Source organism: Anas acuta, chromosome Z (genome assembly GCF_963932015.1).
Source record: "Anas acuta chromosome Z, bAnaAcu1.1, whole genome shotgun sequence".
Classification (NCBI taxonomy): domain Eukaryota; kingdom Metazoa; phylum Chordata; class Aves; order Anseriformes; family Anatidae; genus Anas; species Anas acuta.
Genome location: NC_089017.1, coordinates 5,429,952 through 5,450,144, shown reverse-complemented (window position 1 = coordinate 5,450,144; position 20,193 = coordinate 5,429,952). Strand labels below are relative to the sequence as shown.

Here is a 20,193-nt window from a genome sequence, read left to right as displayed (position 1 = left end):
ATTTGTGTGCAGTCCTGCCGTGCAAGAGTCCTGTGTACCAGGGTGTAAAGGTTTTGCAGGGGCACAGTGTGCTGGGGATCAGGAAGAACTTTGAATTCCTCACTTACCTAAAGTGTCTGGGCCAAATCCTTTCCCTATCAGATGTAGGTGTGACCCTCCTGTTTTTTTTCGGCCTCGTGCCAGGCACCCTTTGGACCTTGCTTTGTGGGTGCCCACACATTGCGTGCCTGCAAACCATCAGCTTCCCAGCCTTTGCCTGCCAAAAACTTAGCATCCCTCTTGTTCACAGCAGCCGGTTCCTGTCACCTTGGATGGATGCACCCAGCACCAAGCGCAGTTTTCCGTGAAGGTTTTGGGTGTGGAAATGCTCAAAGGCCCGTGCGAGCAGGGCTCTGACCTTCTCTGGGTGGCTGCACAGCATCTGCCGCTGACATCCTCCCACCTAGCACGGCACAGGGTGAGGCCTCCGGGCCTCTCCCTTATCTGCACACACAAGGCTTCTCAGCCCCTCTGAACTTTCTGGTTTCCACCTGCTCAGGCGATCGCTGTCACGTCTTTGAGCCAAGCTGAGGTTAGCACCGAGCTCTGCCGAGTTCTGTGTCGAGGCAAGACGTGGCTCTGTCGTTCTGGCCCATCTTTATTTTTAGCCTGTGTAAGACTTGTTTGATGGTATCAGGAGGAAGTTGCACGTTCTCCTGAGCTCCATGACTCATCCTGGATGAGGACCGAGGCTTTGCTAGCTTCTGCTATAACCCTCAAGTGATGTAACCCGTTGTGGTGGGCCCTGCGCGAGCTGGGGAAGGGCAGGGGAGGGAGGAGCAGCAGCAGAGAAGGAAGCAGAGCTTTTAAAAGTGTTTTATCCATCTTGTTAAGTCACTGAATGAATTGATCTAAAGATACTGGTGGGTATCACACCTGAACGTGGCTCGGCAGGGTCCTTTGTCTTTCCTTGCATCTCGTGCCTGTGTCGGGGAGGAGAAAGGGAGAGGAGCTGTGCTCGCAGGCTGGGCTGAGTAACTGTTTAACAGCACATAGCAACAGTAGACAACAATTTTTAGGACAGGAAGCGAATCAGGATCTTGTCTCCTGTTCAAGCCACAGCGAGGTTAAGTGCGGCAGAACAGAACTGCCTAAAGTGGAAATGGGCTGGGACCGGAGAGCGGAGACTCGCCGCCCTACAGACCTCCGCTGGGCTGCGGCGAGAGGAGCCTGGGACCTCTCTTTCCATCAGACCTGGTGCTGCCGCAAGGTAGAAGGAGCTGCAGGGGGCTTTCTGACGTGCAGAAAGCCTCACGTTGTGCTGCTGGTGGCAGCGGGAGGTGGGCAGGGGCTGCGTGTCACCGCGGGGACGCTGTCACCCAGCTGGGGCGATGCGCCTGGGTCCGGCGCGGGCACCGTGCCCACCCGGCGGGCTGGGATGGGGGCTCGTGGGGTCCCTCTGCCCCCCCCTCTTTTTTTTCCTTGGGGATTTTTGGGAGCACGTCGAGGGGGGTTGACGTGTGGGATGGCGGGGAGGGGACAGCAAGGCTTGGGGGAGCAGAGACAAAGGAGGGAGGCAGCGGGGCGTGCTGGGGGGATTGCCATGGCAACTCGAGCTTTTGAGCTTTCGGCAGCCTGTGCTGCGGCGCCCGAGCAGCCTCTGGGCTGGCCGTGCATCCTGATGCAGCCCTGGACCCCTCCTTTTGTGGGCTCAGTGTCCCCCCAACACCCACAGCCATCCTCCCTGGGGAGCAGCCGTGGTGCTTTGTCCGGCTCGGGCAGCTCCTGTTTGCTCGGGTTGAAGCCTTGAGTTGCAGAGCAGGCCCAGCTGGAAGGAAACCGGTCTCCTAAGCCCTCTCACTGAATCACGGAGGGCAGCGTGGCGTCCTGCTGCCCTTGCTCATCCTCGGTTAATCGATGTAAGTGGGTCCTGCTGTGCCTGCATCTTGCAGAGGTGCCGGCCCCGTGCCGTGCCGTGCCGTGCCGCGCTGTCCATCTCGTGCAGCCGGTTTGCCTTGCCCCGGGGTATTTGTACGCTGGTGGGGAGCGAGCAGACACTGATGAGCCCTGTGATACGGTCTGAGACCATCCTCTGGGCAGGGGAGGGAGGCGTTGAGCAATTCTGAAGCTGCTTTCGGGCAGACCCCTTGGCAGAGGATGGCAGAGGGCCAGCTCCTGGTACTGAAGGAGGCAGGGAACATCATCGCCGCTCGCTGCGTGGAGAGAAGGGGTCGGGAAGCCAGGCTCCAGCCTGGCCATAATGCGAGTGTGACTGAGACCTGACCTGTCCTCTGCCAAGTGCCTCAAGCCTTGGGTGTGAGCCAGGGGAACGGGACTGGCTGGTCTCAAGCACAGCTTGCCCATCTCGACACCGATCACTGAGTGAGCTGCAAACCTCTCTCGTTACACCTTCCAAAGGTCAGTGCTCTGCCCAAAACCCAGCGTGAGGGAGGAAGGAGCCTGCCCTGCCTTCAGAGGATGCTCTCAGAGGATGCTGCTCAGACAGGTGGGGTTGTTACGGGATGGTGCGTGCTGCTGTGGTGCCTGCGGTTGGGATTCATCAGGGACCAGGATGTTCAGGCAGAGCTGGAGGGGAAAGGATGCCCAAACAGCCCTCCGTTCTCTGCGCTGGCAGCTGGAGCTTCCTTCCCTTGGGGGGGAGCTGAGGTGCCGGTACCTGACGTTGAGGCCAATTTCAGATCATCAGCTCGAGCGCCGCTCTTAACGCACGCGACCTTCAGCACTTGGCGTGAGAGTTGGCCTGGCAAAATGTTCCAGGCGTGGACGGTGGCAGAGTGATCACAATCCATCGAGCCAAGCAGTAGTTCCCTCTGACCTCATTTGCACAGCCCGTTTCTTCTGATCTTTCCTCCAGACTGAGGCCCCAGGAAGTGCAATGAAATAGCGTGGAGCGGTGGCAGGGCTGAGTGGATAAAGCTGTGCGGTGTGCGCGTGTGTGTGTTGGGGCGTGGATTGCCAGTTTCTAGGGCAGAGAGTGTTTTTTTTTCCATTTGTACAGCACCTTGCATGCCGAGATCCTTGTCTAAGACTCGAGCTCCTGGGCGCTGTGACCTGATGAGTTAGAACCGTGTCATCTTTGAAGTGCTGCTCCCCGTGTTGCTGCCTTGCCTCCTCACCCTGCGCATTTTTAAGCACAGCACCAAAGACCAGAAAAGCCCCAAGGCAGCAGGGTCACATCGGCTCCCGATTCGGGGAGGAGTTAGGCGCTCAGTGCTGGAATAAGCATTTAGGGAGAGGCGGCCAAGAGAGATTTCCTCCTGGCTGAGCTGCAGCGTCGAGGTTCGGAAAGTGCTGTGTGGGTTACGTGTTGCGCTCTGCTGCCATCGCCTCGGCGGCTCCGGGACACGCACGCCTGCGTGGAGCCAGATGGGGACACTCTGCTGAGGAGCATCACTGATAAAATGGAGCTTTTGGACATCAGGAGCAACGTTAATGGTGCTGCTGCTGAAAAACCGCCGGAGATTTCAGCAGGGACATGAGGAATCTGTTGGGTCCAGAAGGAAGCTTTGCCACGGTGGGCACTGCTACCTGCATTCCCTAAATTGTGAGAAGATAAGCAAGCCCAGCCGTGCTGTACGATTGCCCTGTCTGGAACATGCATAAAGGATATTCTGCAAGAGCCAACTTTTTGCACAGCTGGGACCTGGGGGAGGCATGTCTGGACTCACTGTGCTGGGGTTTTCTTGCTGCCAGCCAGCAATGCTGTGGCTGTGCAGTGAGGGCGTAGCAAAAAAAAAAAAGTTATCAGGCACTTGTGTCCTTTCCGTACCGTGCTTCCCTTGCTGATGGGATTAGTCTGGGCCAGAGGTGTACAAAGGGTAATTCCTGAGGTCCTCTCTGCCGCAGCTGCCAGCAAAGGAAAAGCACTTGTGGCATCAAGTGGCAGGTCTGAGCTTTCAATTCATCTTCTAGGAGCCTGCAAGAGCCAAAAATATTATCAGGCTTTGAGGAACTGGAACATTCTCAGACTTTTTGTCTCGGGCTGGTCGGCCTGCCTCTCCCTGCGGCTGCCAGCCTGGGTTTCTAAAGGTATTCGCAGCAATTTGTCCTGGCCAGGTGATAAAACTTGGTGGAGAGAGCCAGAAGTTGTGGCACCGAGCTGCCAGCCTGCAAGTGCTCCTCTGGCTGCCGTGCCTGCTTCCTGCAGCCGACGGGCTGCTTCGTGGCTTGGATGTGTGGAGGAAGCAGGCTTCAGATTGGAAATAGCCTCTCCCTTTCTCCTCTGCAGCTCTCTTCCTGGCAGCTCAGTAGGGGTGATTTATTACCGATAACAGCCCTCTCGTTCTGTTTCCCTGCACTATCTTACTGGTAGCGTAACCCAACAAAACGCAGCGATGCTTCCTGTAGGAAGCTGCTATCGGAGGCCTGTCGTGTCGCAGAGGCTGGAAGCAAGGAGGAGCAGTTTACCAGGAAATGCCTGTGTTTGTTTCTCGGGGAGGAAAAGGCATCTCACCCCTGAAAGCTTCCTCACAGCCTAACCCCAAATGTCGCTGGCGGAGCTGCACCAGCGTGAGCAGCGCTGAGAATGCTGCTCCTGGGAAAGGTGTGAGCAAGGTGGTGGTGCGGGGAGAAAAGTCTCATTCTGCCTGTGAGCGAACCTCCAGGAGGAGTACCAAGAAGAAAAGGTATTGCTTTTATAAACCCTTGTAAGGAAAGAGCAGGGAATTTCCTTCGGAGTGAGCTTGTCTGAAACTCGATATGTCTCAGATGTGTGTTAAGAGAGAAATGAAAAGATTGTGCTATAAAGCGATAGGGGATAATGAATTTAATCTAATATGGTGTGCCCTGGGAAGCAGAGCTGGGGCAAGGAAGGATATTGGCAGCAACATCATGCTTTGTGTGGCAACAAAAGCAAATACCACCTGAACACACGTCCCTGGGAGGGTGAAGGGGTTCACTCTGTAGGGTCTCCAGGAGGGTGGAGCAGGACCAGGGGACAGGAACCCGGGGGAAGATGCTGTAGATGAGCACTGTGCGATAGCTGTGCATCTTGCTGCAGCGTGAGCTTTGTTTTCCCATTTGGCAGCTCTGGTGAACTGGACGGCAACGCTGGGCTCTTAACCTCATTGTGGTCGTGATAAATGCAGCAGAGAAAGAGTAACTCGAATAGCATCAGTGAAATGTCTGAACTGGAGCCGAAATGATCAAATCTATCATTAGCCTCTGGGTTTACCGAGGAGATGGATGGTGATCCAGCCCCCTACCAGCCTTTTGGGGGCCAGGGCACTCTTTTGCTTTATAATGCAATCTCTGGGTATCTAAATTTTTGGTTCCCAAGTGGTATTACCTTTTCTTGGCTGAGTTGCGTGCACCTGCTGTATGCTGGGGCTCTCAGAGGACAGGATCCCTAATGCTGAGTGACTTTTTTCTTGAGGTTTGTTTGGCAGAAAACTGCTGTTTTCCCCCCATTTACTGATGGGCACCACTGCAGGGGCAGCTTGGGCACTTCGGGCCAGCCTGAGTGGTGCAGACACCAGGAGCTTTCCATGCCGTGAAGATGCCTGCTGTGCCGATGCCCTCCTGCTCAGCACCCTGTGCCTCTCACTGCATCTTGCTGCTCGCCGTGCCTCAGTTTCCCTGTGAGGCAGGGAGGGACAGAACCAGCCTGGTGAGGGGCGGAGGGGAAGTTGCAGCAGCCGGTAGGAAATGGCCTTTTGGGGTGCTGCAAGGTGGCCCTGCCCCATCCTGTCTGTAGAGGAGGTGTTTTGGGGTGCTGCAAAGCAGCCCTGCTCTGACCCAGCCGCAGAAGGGATGCTCCGTGGCATCCATTGCTCTCCGTGCTTTGCAGCTTGGGGCAGGAGCAGAGGGGTCCTTGCAGGAGTGATGAGAGGAGCACACGGTCCTGCTGCTTCCTTCCTCACCCCCGTTCCTGTTTTGCTGCCCCAAATCCACCTGCTTGTGGCATGGATTGTAATAAACCTGCTAAACTGGGGACAGGCACCGTACAGAGCCGCAAACCCTTCCCACCCTCGTGTTGCTGCAGCAGCGTGGGGCAGAGTCCCCACAGGCACTGCTTGGCAGTGTATGATACTGAGGACGAGGATGGTCGGAGGGGTCTTGTTCTGCATCCTTCCAGCCACCAGCAGATTGTCAGCACAGCTCTTCCCCAGGCCCCGTGGCTGCTGCAACCTGCCATGCCTCTGTGAAACACTTTGTATGTGAGGCAGTGCCCCAAGGGTTAAGCCACGGTCGTGGGGCAGGGTTTGTAGCAGGAACAAAGAGGGCTTTTAAAGTTGGGATAGGAATAGAGGGAAGGGATTGAGCCTTTCCCAGTGTGTTGAATTACAAAGGTCATGGAGACCCCTTTGCTGGGAGCCAGCAGCAGTTGAGGTCCCTGTTGGAAGTGGGGCAGGGAGAGAGGAGATTGTGGAAAACGGTGAGAGCGAGTTCTTGGGGAGCTTTAAGACCAGAGTGAAAACTCAATTGTATCCCGAGACAAATGAGCCCTGAACACAAGGCTGGGAGCCGGGGGGCCGGGATTGTCTGCTCAGTTCAAACCTTCAGTCCTGACGTTTTGGGGTGGCTCGGTTTTGTTTTTTTTTTTCCCCCTATATCTCACTCCTTGATGTGAAAGTGTTTAAGCTGTGCTACTCCCACCCCTGCTTTTGAGGCTGTTAGTGAACGTGTCAAGCATCCTTTCTGCAGTGGGGAATTGTTTTGCTGACCGAGGAGGCTGAGAAGGAAGGACCCAGCGGCACATTGGGGTGTCTGGGTACCCCCATCAGGGTGAGAACACGCAGCTGAACTGATCAGGGCAAAAACAGTAGGAGCTGCTGTCTGGAGGAGTGTGGTTAAATGCAGGGGGACAGTCCTGCTGGGAAGGATCCTGGTGTAAAGTTAATTGGAACAAAGGAGGAAGAAGGAGCCCTTGTCTGCTGGAAGGAGACCGGCTTTCGATCCATGGGGAAGTGGTGAGGCTGTCTGGGCTGAACAGACCACACTAAGGCACTCGGGTGTCTCGTAAGTGCTATCCAAAATTGTAGGGCAAGGGGGCACTTGCAGCTGCCCCACGTGTGGCTGCTGGATTTATGGCATCACCCATGCAGCCAGTGCTGGGGCTGCTCCCTCCTGCTCTGCGCCGGTGAGTGCTGCAGGGTGAGCAGAGGGTCAAAGGCGATGCCTTCGAGGGAGGCCCTCTCCAAAATGCAGAAGAGGGCCTGCAGGCACATTTTACTTTGTCAGGAGGCTTTTAAGTGCCTGCCCGGGCTAAAAGTGGAATTTTGCATGTGTAGTTCAGCAGGAAAGCCGAAGTCTGGCTGCTTTCCTATCCAGGCCTCTCTGCTTAGCATCGTCTGTGCTGAGTGCCCCATGGGGCACAGCAGCAGAGGGACCAACAGAAGGAGCAAGGGAAGGGATGGATGGCAGAAACCTCCACTTCCCTTCCCACAGCAAGGTGGGAAGCGAACACAGCTTGTTTCCATCCTGAGCCTCGGCCGGTGCGAGCCAGCCCACCCAGGATGCGTACGGAGGGCTGCAGGATGTGCTGAGTCAACAAGAGCATCCCCTTGCACAGGGAGGTTTGATCGGGGCTGCCAAGACAATAGGGGTTTGCAGCTTGCAGGAAGGGTGAGCGCCAGCTGCAAGCCACACGGTGGGCTTTCCAATTTTAGCAAGCTCGGATTTGTGTTACTGACCAGAAAAGGAAGCTTTGTCCTTAAAACTTGCAGGCTGGGTTAGCAGGCGCTTGGCCATTCCACCCCATCCCTCGCCACGGGTATGCTCCCTAATCTAAGCTTTTATTTAAAGAAATTCCACATCTGGTCCTTACATCGGATCGGGTGACCTTGGATGTGATTTTTGGAACAAAGGGCTGATGCTTCACTGGGCTCTGTCTAGGAGATGGAAAGTGGTCCCAGGGAATGCTCCATGAGCGCTGGGTGCCAGCTCCAGCTATTTCATCTCCCTGAGTCCTGGCAGGAGGAGATGCTGGGAGGGGAACAGGCTCTGTTACAGCCTCTGTCCTCGTGCTGGCAACTCCGACTGGGTCGCTGCAGCCACCAGCTACGTTAGCAGCCTTGTGGCTGCTCTGTTTTTTTCCAAGCGCCATGAAGGGAGATGTGGGGAGCACAGAGCCACTGTGGGAAGGGGAACCCAGCAATGAAAGGCTTGGTTTGGGGCTCCTGGAGAGATGGTAAATGTCCTCTGTTGACCTTGGTAGATGGCTCCTTGTCAGACTAGCAATCTGTGTGCCTGCCCTTGTTGACAGGAACCGTTTCAGGAACTGTTTCATCAACTTCACGTACTTCTCGCTGCTTAGCATCTGCGTTCAGAAAGCCTGAACTTCTCCCTCTGTCGTTGCCCAAAATCCTCACTTCTCACGCTGCCCTTCGACGTCACCTGAGCAGCAGAACCATGCCGCTGACTTTAAGGTGGGTGAATAAATCCCTCTGCTGGCAGTCCAGGAAGCCCTTCTTTTCAGAGCCTGCTTTCAGCCTGTGCATTTAAATTGCTGGGCCTGTCCTGCTGGTGGCTGCTGGTTTGTTCAGGTGCTTACCCCTTTGTTCAGGTGCTGTGACCTTGGTGTCACCGTGACCGTGGTGTTGGCTGTGCCTTTGGCCACGCTGATAGCACGCGGTGAGCACTGTGCGTCTCCCACCCTGCTGCCCCTGGGGAGCAAAGCATCCTGATGGGAGCCTGCAGGAGAAGCAGGGTGGCCTGATTTGGTTCTCTTTGCCCTGGGAAGGCAGATTTTCTCGGTGGGAGATGGATCCTCCAGCCACAAGGCTGCAGCAGGGAGAGGCGCAGCTCCGCAGCCCAGGCGTGTGCACGGATCCGTGTCTTCCCTGCGTGCCTGCTCTCCCTCGTGCGCTCCTTGATGGATGTGCTCTGCTCTGCAGAGCCGCTCCCCAACAGGAGCAGTGATGGGCAATCAGCCTTTTGTCACCTCTGGCTGCTTCAGTCCCTTCCAGAGCCTGGGATCAGCCGAGGAAGCTCTCCACCCCGCAGAGCCAAACTGGGAAGAGGCGCAGCACAGGATCACACATGTCAGCCTATACCCAAGGCAGGTCCACCGGGTGTCCCTCCCGCAGCCAGAGGTGGGGTCAGGCTGCCAGAGGGCTGATAAAACCACCGGGTTTGCCTGGAAGGCAGCCTCGGAGCCCGGAGGAAACCCGCCCCCAGCCTCGCTCCTTATCTCGGCCGTGCTTGCGCATGGCAGCGCTCCCACTCCTGGCTGGCCCCGCCGCCCCGACGTGGCCTCGAGCCAGCGCTGCGGGAGAAGGGGGGTTTGGCACCACTTCCCCTGCCCTGTTTGCTGCCTCACGGAGCTTGTGGCATTGCCCTGACGCCCGCGGCCGGCCCTGGTAAAAATGGGTGAGTCAGGCAGGAGGAGGAGGTGAGTCAGAGGGGGGTGAGTCAGCGGGAAGCAGAAGGCAGGTGCCATCCCAGGGCTGTCAGGAGCCCGAAGGTCTGGCAGCCCGTGCCGGGTACCCCCGGGAGCTGGGGGAGCCTCAGGGCTCTGGAAGCAGAGCAGTGGAGACGGGGAAGGATCCAGCTCAGCCGTGTGCTGCACCAGGTTCCCTGCTCGTGTCTCACCACCGGTACGTGTCCGTGCCCTTGGAGGCACTGCTGGAGGGACTGGAGACGAGCACTGCAGGGAGCAGAGCGGTGTCAGGGGATCCCAGCCTCTTTTGGAAAGGGTCAGCCCTTGTTCCGGGAGGCAGTGGGGTGTGCAGGCACCTTGGGCAACCTCAGCAGGTCTCTGTCCTGGCTGGGTCCTGCCCGGTAACCTTCCCCTCCATGCTAAGAGAATGGGAGAGGCAGGATGGAAAAAAGGGGCAGAGAGGGATAAGAGGTAGGTCTTTATTAAGCCAGGGGGAAGAGCCGGGCTGGGGAGGATGCTGTACAGCTCTGGGCCACAGCTGCAGAAATCCTGTGTGATCTGTGCCCCTCCGGCACTGCTGCAGACCCTGGGGGGTGTCTGGGGGGCTGTGGATGGCTGCTCACCTCCTCCAGCTCGGGGCTGTTTAATTTCTATCTAGCCCAGCTGGTCTCTGCTGAGTTTGACTCGTGGTGGTCCCGCTCGTCATGGCTGAGGGCTGGTCCCCCATGGGAACGGTGGAAGTAGGGCCAGCAGTAAAAGCAAATCACTGTGTATTTAGGGCCAAACTTCCTGGAGTTTGGGCTCCATTTCCATTTGGGATTCCCACCTAGGCATTTCTGCAGCAGGTGCTGGAGCAGGCACTCGGTATCTCCGACAACCAGAGCCATAGATCAAATACCTGAAGGGAAAACACCCCGCGCTGGTCTGTGCTTGGGGGAGCCTCTTGTTTCATCACCCCTAAGGTCTTGTAGGCTTGCAGCTGGCTCCAGGTTACCTCCTGTCCTGCCTTTTTACCCTTGGCTGGGAGGGATGGAGATCAACAGGCTCCAGCATCCTCCAGAGACCCCCAGGAGCCCTGGCCCTGTGTCGTGTCCATCTGCTGAGCCTGTTGGAGGTGAGGTGAGGAGGGGAAGGGAAGGGCAAGCAGGCTGCTGAGTTGTGCCTGCTTGCAGGAGGCTCCAGCTGGGGCAGGAGGTGGTGGTGTCCCTCCCTGCCACGGGTGACTGCTCCCTCCTGCTGGCCAGCTTCTCACCCCGGAGCTCAGTCTCTGCGGATTAACCTTTTGCCCTGTTTCTCCTGCAGGGCTTCCTCCTGCCCTGGGAGGTTTTGGGCTCCAGGCAGGTTGGGGTGAGCCAAGATGAGGCCGTGGAGGTGATGAGGGGCTGGAGGACAGGAGAGGGGCAGTCAGAGCTGCAGGTCTGTGCAGCCTGGGAGAGGGAAAGGGGTGTCACTGCTGCCTGGTGGGGCTTTGGAGAGAAAAAGCCCGGAGCCAGGCTCTCCTGGGAAGTGCCCAGGAACAGGATAAGAGGCAGTGGCACAAGATGCATCGAGGGAAATTCCAATGAGACATCAGGAAAAATATTTCCCCAAAGGACAGTTGAGCTCTGGAGCAGGGCCCAGAGAAGGGGGAGCAATCTCCAGATTCGGAGAGCCTCAGCCCTCGGCGAGGCCAGCCCCGAGCAACTCGCTCGAGGTTTGCCCCACTCCAAGCAGGGTTGGACCATGAGGTCCCATCCTACCTGCACCACTGCCTGGTCCTGCAGCCGTCAGGGCACCTGGCCGTGTAGCAGCTCATGGTGTGTAGGGCTGACATGGTTGTAGGTGCACAGAGGGCTCGGAGGTGTGTTTGTCCATCCCCTGGCCGTGGCACAGCAAACACCAGCCCTTCTCCTGGCTTGGTTCACTTCAGCCAGCCCCCAGCTCCACAGCTGGAGGGGCTCTGGGGTTATCGTCCCCGTGGTGCCTGTCCCAGGCCCGGACACGGTGACAATTGGAGGGGGAAGTCACCAAGTAGTCTTTTTAAAGGCTCCAGCTGCCTGACCATCCCGAGCAGATAGGGAGCAGATGGAGGCTGAGATGAGCCCAAAGGACTGTCTGGAAAGAATTACTTGCTCCCAGTATTTTCTGTTTCTTTGCCAGCCTTTTATTCTCATGGCTGCTCTTTTCCTGATCCTGTCCTTCTGCGAGGCTGGCTGCTGGCAGCTTCATCAGCCTTGTCTTCAGAAACAGCTTCGCTCTGCGATTTATTGAGTCTCCTAGCTTTGACCCTGGTGTCTGATGCTCCAGAAGCCTGAGTCCCACGTGCAAGTGCCAAAAGGGTTTTTAGTGCTTTCCCTGTCCTGTCTGCAAGAGTCACAGAGCAAAGGGGGCTGCGTGTAGCCTGGGCAGAGCTGACCTGCAGCAACAGCTCCATGTGCTTCCCCATCTGGCAGAGGATGCCCCTGGCGTTCAGGCTCCCCAGACACTTTCATGTGGGTTTTCAAGGTCTAGGACATTCCCACGAGCCCACATTTGTCCCCAGCTCCCTTCTCAAGTTGCTCATCTCAGCCTTTCCCATGGGCTCGTTGCTGCTGGGCTGCGACTCGGGGTGAGTGCTGCGCGCTCCCTTCCCCTGGCCGCCTCTCCGTGCCGTCTGCCTGTTGCTCAACCCAGCTCTGGGCCCTGTTGCGTTACTTGGATGTCCCTGTTACAACACGCGTGCATCAGGAGAAGCGGGGACCACTCATCTGAGCCAACAGGCCCCCGAAATCTCCTCCCAGCTGCGTGGGTAAGTCACTGCGTGGCCGGGGACCTGCTGGTGTCTGGTGGTCCGTGGAGAGCTCTCGGTTCTTTCACAGGCTCCCTGTGCACATCAGATTTGGGGGGATGTCTGTGTCCCCTGTGACATAGCTGCCACCTGGGTTGGTGTTTTGCACCTGCTGGTGATGGCTCAGCTGCTCTCTGAGATCTCTGGGCTGTAGCAGCACAGCAAGCCATGGACTGCAGCAGCAGCAAGCCGAGCTTGCTCAGGGGGGTCTTCATGTTGTAGGGACAGATGTGGGAACTCAAGTCTTGTGCAGGAGGCTTGTCTGATGTGGCTGTGTCTTGAGCCCTGGGCAGGTCCTCTGCCACCAAAACACAGGCCTTGGTGTCCTCGATGCTGCCATCTGCATCCAACACCTCCATCCTGAGGCCATCCCCACTGGGTGCAGCTGCAGGACGCACGGGAGGTTTGGGGCTGTGGGCCACGAGGTTTGGGGGTTCCGTGGGGTGAAGCAGGAGCTGGTGCTGCCCTGCTGGCTTGAGTATGCCTGGAAGCAGGCACCCCAGGCCCTCTTGTTGCACTTCAAAGAGGCTTGGGCGCTCGTGTGTTTGCAGTGGGAGTGTTCAGATGACAGCTGTGACACCCTTTTCCTAATGCCAGCAGAGAGTTTTTCTCTTATCTTCAGTCCTCACTGGAAGGAGAGATTTTTGCCTTTTCCTGGCTAGACACAGAACATCGAATTCCTGGTGGAAATGCCCCCTCCTCGCAGCAGCCCTCCTGGACACATCCAGTTCTTTACAGTCAAACACCTCCAAAACCTCACCCTGAATTCCTGCCTGGCTTGTGTCCCTGCTTCTGGCCTTCACAGCCTGGAGACTCCCTAAATCGCAGCTGGGATGGGATGAGTCGGGTGCAGGTGGTATCTCCTCCTCCTGTGCCACTCAGACATCCAGCACGGGGAGTGGAAGAGATACGGGATGTCCCTGCTGCCTTATCTACAGCCTGCAGCTTGGTGACGCCGAGCCGGGTGCCGGTGCCCAAGCACCTCCCTTGGAGGGCTCTTACGGTAAAAGGAAGTGTATTGCAAGAGGGGTGGTGGCGAGCAGGGACGCTTCCCACGGGTCAGCGCTGCCCTCCTCACCACAGGCGCTTCACCTGCTCCATCTTCCCAGCTGTGGCTTTGACACCCCTGCCCGGAGTTGCTCCGGGTAATGCAGCGTCCCCGGGACTCTCTGCGACGTGGTGAGCAGCAGGGCAGGTAGGGGAAAGGTGACACTGCCGTGGCTGTGCCAGCTGGGGGCTCGTCACTGGGTCTGGTGGGGTGCGTGTGTGGTGGTGTAGGTTATGGTGTGAGCTGCAGGGCTCGGGTGAGGAGCTGAGGATATGGGGGACCTGCAGGGGGTGCGCCTAAACAGGGTCTGCTGGCTGCGGAGGATGGGGATGTGAGGTGAGAGTGAAAATCAGCATGCAGCAGGGGATGCAGAGCCAGGCTGCCGGGCAGAGGGTGTGGGGAAGGTGAGGATCAGGCAGCGTGGGTGGCTGCAGGGACTCAGGGCACGGTGAGGAGGAAGGTGGATGGCTGTGGTTGTGTGCAGCGGTGGCCAGGGGTGAGTGTTGGGTGGCCAGGGGGCAGCTGAGGTGTGAGCAAAGAGGTTCCTGTCACCCGCTGATTGCCGTGCTGACGTCCCTCAGCTTGCAAAACCTCAGCCCACAGCCCCACAGCACCCCGCCGGGGGCTCAAGCAGCCCGCTCGGGTCATGTTTCCCTGCCACAGGGAGCAGACAGGATGGGAGTTACCAGTAAGTGATTCGCCTTTCCTTTAGGGTCAAGTTAAACAGGTCAGGATAGAGTTCCCCAGGGCTTCTGATGCAAGCATAAACCAACCCCAGGGTGTTATTCCTCCTCCTGGCACATCAGATAGTCAGGCCGAGAGGACTGTTAATCCTAATGCTTGCGCTTCACTTAGCGTGGTGGTGACCTAGTCCTGCTTGGACCTGGCGGATGCCTCCCCTGGACGAGTGTCCTGCTGAACACGTGGCAGCACGTCGGTGCCCCGGTCACGGCCAGTGTGCTGAGCAGTCGTGCTCCCTGCCCTCTGCCATCCTGTGAGCTTTGTAAGCACAAACAGCGGGAGATTGCCCATCGCTTCCAGTTGGCACCAGGGGCTGGGATGGAGCCACCAGTCCCCGCTCCCCGGGCTGCCACCCATGGGACCAGCGAGGGGAGCCTGTCCTTGTGTCCCTGCGTGGGGTGGCACTTCTTTTGTCACCCCGGGGTAACCACCACCGCAAGGTCAACTCTGGAGCCTGCACGGTGCTGAGCTCCGCAGATTCCCCTCGCCATAAAACTTGCACGCCTGGTGCCGGCTGCACTTTCCCCTCGGGAGTGGCGGCGCACGGTGGTTACCCCGAGGTGGGAAAGACACGGGGTTTGGCGAAGCGAAGCCAGCCCGGAGGAATTTTCCCCTTGTGGCCAGCTGTTGTCCTGGGCCTGGCTTGCGTCCTGCAGCACTTCCCACCCCACACGTCCTCGGGGAGGGGACCGAGGCCGGCCCACCCTCCGTCCTCCCTCCGCCGGGCGAGCGGGTGCCACGGTGGGTGCTCGCGGGGGTGGGTAGCTGCGGTGCAGCCCGTCAGCATCCTGCTGCCTCCGCAGGGATCCTCTTGGGCAGCAGCGGAGAGTTTTCCCCACCCCCAGCTCTGCCGCTGCCTCTTTGTTTTCTGGCAGAAGCCTCCGTGCCTTTTCATCGCCGTTGAGGCGCTGAGCAGGAGCCTGCATGTGCCGTGAGCGCGTCTCGCCGGGGACGTGACAAGGGCTGCCAAGCCTGCCGGGCTGCGCATCGCCCTGCGGGGGCTGGCGGGCAGCTCCGGGGGTCTCCCTCCCATGGGCTGCCCCTCGAGCAAGGCTTCGAGGCCGCCGCTTTCCTCCGATAAGCCTCCTGTCTGCTTGGCAGCTCTCCTGCACCTTGCCACAAGTGGAGTAAGTTGGATGGGGAGGGCACGGTCCCCAGCCGGGCTCCACGCGGGGCTCTCCGTGGCCATCCTCCCCGTGCCATCAGTCCTGCCGGGCAGACACCTGAGAGGAGAGCGGCGCGGGGGGCTGCGGATCCGGCGGCGGCGGCTGAGGATTGCGTGTGCTGCGCCTGCCTCCTCTCCGCGCATTTGATCTCTCGACTTCCAGCGGGGACTGAATTCCTGTGCTGGATTCTGGGCTCGGCTCTTGTGAAAGGATCCAATTATTTCAGAGCTTTGAGCATCTCCATTTGCTGCCCATATTTGCAGCGCCCGGGTCTGCGCTGGCTGGAATTCCAAGTGATTAACGTGGCTGTGACATCCCTCCTAGGGGTGTTATCTTTGCTCGCTGTCCCCCCACCGCCCCCCTTTTCCTCCTCCAGCAGCGAGCCTGCGAGACAGGCAGGCAGAGACAAAGGTCTGTCCTCAACCTGGGCTGTCCTCCCGGTGAGCCGAGCGGCTGCTGCTTGCCTGGGATCTCCCCGTGCTGCGGGTTTCGTGGGCTCCTGGCTGGACGCCGCCGGCTGCATCGCGGAGGTTTGAGCCTGCTGGGCTGGGTGGGCAGGGGGTGCTGCCGGCTGGGGAGAGCAGCCCGATTGTCCTGCCGGGTGCTGAGCTGCTTTTCATTCTCTGAATGTGCTTTCCTAGGGGAGAGGGGCAGCCGTGCATGGAGGGGAGGCTGCTGGGGGGGTGGTTTGGGTATTGGGGAGAGCCACGCACAGGTGGCCGTCGCCTTTGGGGTCTGCCTGCAGACCCTGCCAGCCCCCTTCCCAGCCGCAGGCTATTGTCAGCAGCGCTGATGCCGAGGCAAGGTGTTGGAGGAGATCCGGGTGCGGGGCGTCAGGTGGTGCAGGGGTAAAGCCTGCGGGCTTCCCGAGCCCCCCGGGGGGAGCTCTCATTGTGTTACCCCAGCACGGCGAGCGGGAGGGCTCGGACCCCACGTAGCCTCCCCATGGCACCTGCCCGCGGGGATGGGGACGGCACCATGGGGCAGACCCCAGCCCGTGGTGGGGACGGGAGGCATCTGTGTGCTCGGGAGCTGTGTCCTGAGGGGTGTTGTCAGGCTGCAGCGAGGTGCTGGGAGGGAGGGAGGGAGGGACGGTGCCATCGGGCAGGAGGAGGTGCGGGGTCTGTCCCTGGTGCTGTCCCTGGTGGCTTCCAGGAGCTCGCACTCCTGATGTGGGCACGGCCCCTTCCCATCTGGGCTGGGGCTTCCTCCCTGCTTTCTTGCTCCTTCCCTCTGCACCCTCTCTCCTCCCCTCTCCTTTCCACCAGGCGTGAGCTCCTTCCTCCCCAGCCTGAAGCCCAGGGGACCTTCGGGGCCACCTCCACCCCGTTCCTCCTTCCCTGCAGGCACCCCTCTAACTGCCTCCTCTCCAGGGTTGCCGCCTCGCCCAGGGATGATGCTGGAAGTGGTCCCCAGCCTCGCCTGTCCGTATCTCTGCTGACAGCCACGTACCTGACCTTGCAGGCCTCAGAAAAACCTTCCTCTGACGCCAGCGTTGCTGCTGGTGCTGCCGTTCTTCGGGCGTGTGATGGGAACTTTCCGCCTGCCGGCGCTTCTCAGGCTCAGCTCTCAGCCTGTGCCAAGGACCTTGTGGCTTTACACGTCCAGTGGTTACATTTTCTTCCTTTTTCTGGGTTCGGATAGGACTGGCAGAGCTGTGGCTTATCCTCTGGGCAGTCACCTCCCAGCAGTTTCTGTCACTTCTTGCCTCGTGCTCTGCACGTACCGTGGGTGATTCTCTGCCAGCCCCGCTCCTGCCTGAACCCAGGGAGGCTGCAAGGGTTTCCTTAGCTCTTCCCAGGAGAGGGAGCAGAAGGCAGTGTAAACACCAGCTTGGCATTGTTTTATTGTCCAAAAGGTGCAAAAAGGTCTCTCATCCGTGCCAGCCCACGGTCTTGGTGCTCTGCCCCAGGCAGTGATGCTCAGACCCACAGTCTTGGGTCCTGCTGGGTCCCTTTGGGCACAGCCATTGCTCTCCTCGCATCAGTGCCAGGTGCCCCTGTCCCACTGCTCTGCCCATCCTGCCCCCAGATTACCCCCAAAGCTGCCCTTCCCCAGGTCTAGCCAGGCTGGGGGAAGAAGGGGAAGCTCTGGATCCTGGTGCCAGGAGACCCACAGCAGGGCTGTGGCACTGCAGCACCGTAGAAGGGATTTTTTCTCCTTCAAAACGTGGTTGGTACAGAGGGAGCTTTGCCACACAGCAAACATCCAGCTTGTCTGAACGATGGTCTGGGGCAGATGACTGCCCTGCTGGCCCCATTGCTGCTGGGGTGGCCTGGGAGCTTAGTGTGAGCAGGGCAGAGAGCAGGAGGAGCTCTTGCCAGGCTTTCCCCTGCAGGCAAAGCCCATTCAGTCCTATCTTAGAGCACTGATACGGGCCAAAACACCAGCAAAATCACAGCTGCTTGGGCTTAGGTGGGACCAAACCTTTAGCGTGGGCACAGGGAGCCCCGAGTGGCACCTGTACAGCTCTGCAGGGGGGACCCAGACCTGCTCCTGTTCCAGAAGCAGGGCTCTGGAGATGCCTGGCTCTGGGGGAAGAAGAAGGGAGAGACGTCCAGGGGATGTCTCCCTGTCCCTGCTGTAGGTGCAGTAGTTTGGGGTCCCTGTGTTGCTCTGTAGAAGGGCTGTGAGGGGCTCCTGATGCATTTAGGTGCTCCTGCTGCTCCCTGTCCCAGCTACAGGGCATGTAAAGGGGTGCCAGGGTGTGCTTTTAGGGGTGGGATGGGGAATCCTGGTGTTTCCCTGGGTTGGCAAAACGAGGTTCAGCCCCTCAGGCTGGGGGTGCACCCTGCTGCCCTGTGCTGGCATCACCTGGTGAATGGCAGGGAGATCTCTGGCATGGATTTGTGGTGTCAGCATCTCCTGATAGACTCATTCTCCTGCAAGGCAGCTGCCTGTGGGGAGCAAAGGGCTCAGCCTGCCTGCCCGGGGACTTGGGAAGGGCTGTGGCTGCAGCAGGGTGTGGGTCGGAGAAAAGAAAGGGCGCAGGCTGAATCTGCACTTTTGTCCTGCGTGGACACTGGCAGGAAGGATGTGGCTTTCTCCTGCCGCCCCGTGCTGACTCGTGCTGCTGGCTGCTGATTTTGTTTCCCAGTGGCTGGCCGTGCCGCAGAAGTCATGGTGCAGACCTGCCCTGGGATGGAGGAGGGAAGCAGCTACCTGTGGTGAGAGCTCTCCCCGTTCCAGGTGGGCAGAGCTTTTGCAAAAGAGCTTTTGTCAAGGGTTTGGACCAGGGGGGTTGTGGTGCTGCAGCTTTGACTTGTTCTGCTGCGAGTGCTCTGTGGGAGCTGGCGTGTTGCACCTCTGTTCTGCCTCTGTTCTTCCCCAGGCTCTGATGAAGGTGGCTTTGGGGCTGGTCTGCTCTGAGAGACTGGGACTAATCGCAAATCTTACTGGAGATGTAACGAAGGAGCAGCACATTTTCTATGGCAGTCAAAGTCAGGCCACATGTTCGTTGTACAAATGCAGAATTTGCTGGACCGAGGTGCAATGGGGTGTTTGGTGCCTCTGAGCATGCCTGCAGGGATTTTGTTCGTGTGCCTGGCCCTGCTGTTTCCAGCTTTCAGAGCAGTGCTCGTGGTCAGGTTGTTCACAGGCAGTGGCTGCCTGGAGGGGAGCTCCATGGCTGAGGCTTCATGGGAAGGGAGGTGCGTGGTCCCCAGTGGTAGGCAGCATTTTCTCCTTCACCCAAAGCTTCTTAGGACTGCAAAAGTCCTGAGCAGCCCCATAACAAAGGGACTGAGGTGCCCAAAGGCTGTGAAGCACCATGAGCTGCTGCCTGGGTTAATTCTCCTCTTTGCCTTCTTCTAGGCATCAAAGCTGCGGTGCTGGTGGATTGTGACCACAAGGGAGCTGTGCCGCAGCTGCAAATCTACTTCACACATCAAGGGTGCCTCTGAGCAGGTGAGAGCTGTGTGCATGGAAGGATCGCTGTCTTTGCTCTGGGGGAGGCTGATGGGAGGGCATCGTGCTCAGAGTTGTCAGGCTCCTGGTTTCTGCCATCCCTACCATGCATTTCCTACCAGAGGAAGGTAATTGCAAGCTCTTTTCCTTGTCTTAGGGCCAGAAAGTGTCCTGTACTGTGGGTGGATGGGCATGAGCCCAGTGGCTAGCTGGAGGCCCAGAGGCTGCTGGTGATCTGCAGTGTCTTGGAAGGATCACTTCCAAGTGATCCTGGAACGATCCGTGGAACGATCACCAAAAAGAAGCAGGGATCTGTTCCTAGACACAGGTTTTCACGCAGGAAGGCAAGCGAAAGGGGTGTAAAGGACAAGCAAGATATGAGAGTTTACAGCTGAGCTTAAAGTATTTGTGGCTTACATGGAAAGTAAAGTGAAAATACTTTAGAGATGACCTATAGATTCATGTGACCTTTGGATTTGGGAGAGGCTGAACTTCAGTACTGAATTCTCTGTGTGACCCTGCGGGCAGGTAGCCCCAGGCTTTGGGCAGCCTGGTCTGGTGGGAGGTGTCCCTGCCCGTGGCGGGGGGCTTGGAACTGGGTGATCTTTAAGGTCCCTTCCAACCCAAACCATTCTGTGATTCCAGCCTCCTGCCCTGCTCTTGGCGAGCCTCTGAACCTCACTGTTCCTGCATCTCCCCTTTTCTTTGCCCTCAGAGCTGCTGTGGAGACTGAAGAGCTGGAGAGGACGGCGCAGAGGTTCGGAGGCACACCGTGATGGTGGGAGCCATTCCACGGCAGCCACGCCGCTTCTGGGGGGTGCCTGGCTGGCAGGTGTCTTCAGCGAGCTGTGCCAACGACAGCCCACGGCGGGACGGGGAGGTTGATCTGGAGCACACTGGGGTTCTGCTGCAGAGGGGTGAGTGTGGGGGCAGCCAGGGTGGGCTGCAGCATGGGGGTTACACAGCCTCAGAGAGGGGATGAGGTGGGAAGGGACCCCTGCCCAAGCAGGGACACCCAGAGCAGGGTGCCCAGGACCACGTCCAGGTGGCTCAGCCTTCTCCCCTCCAGGATGAACAGTCCCAGCTCTCAGCCTTTTTTCACAGGAGAGGTGTTCCAGTGCCTTAATCATCTTAGTGGCCCCTTACTGGACCCTCTCAGGTGTGGCCTCAGCAGCAGGGACCTGCTGACCTGCTGGCATTGTTC

The 20,193-nt window shown here is 58.6% G+C and overlaps 1 protein-coding gene across 14 annotated transcripts in view; it reads left to right on the top strand.

The window, feature by feature from the left end:
• Positions 1 to 20,193, top strand: part of ATOSB (atos homolog B) — a 33,786-nt gene that overhangs the window by 7,230 nt on the left and 6,363 nt on the right. For 4 of the 14 annotated variants that reach the window (XM_068667373.1, XM_068667388.1, XM_068667372.1 and 1 more), the window contains exons 3-4: positions 18,897 to 18,989; positions 19,705 to 19,906. The gene's annotated coding sequence lies outside the window, so the exon portion shown is untranslated. Of the gene's footprint in view, positions 1 to 1,191; positions 1,250 to 8,206; positions 8,370 to 8,682; positions 9,335 to 9,386; positions 9,540 to 12,564; positions 13,324 to 14,651; positions 14,675 to 14,705; positions 15,045 to 17,834; positions 18,273 to 18,896; positions 18,990 to 19,310; positions 19,334 to 19,704; positions 19,907 to 20,193 lie in introns of those variants that run through there. The other 10 variants (XM_068667376.1, XM_068667380.1, XM_068667377.1 and 7 more) reach the window with 10 other exon arrangements.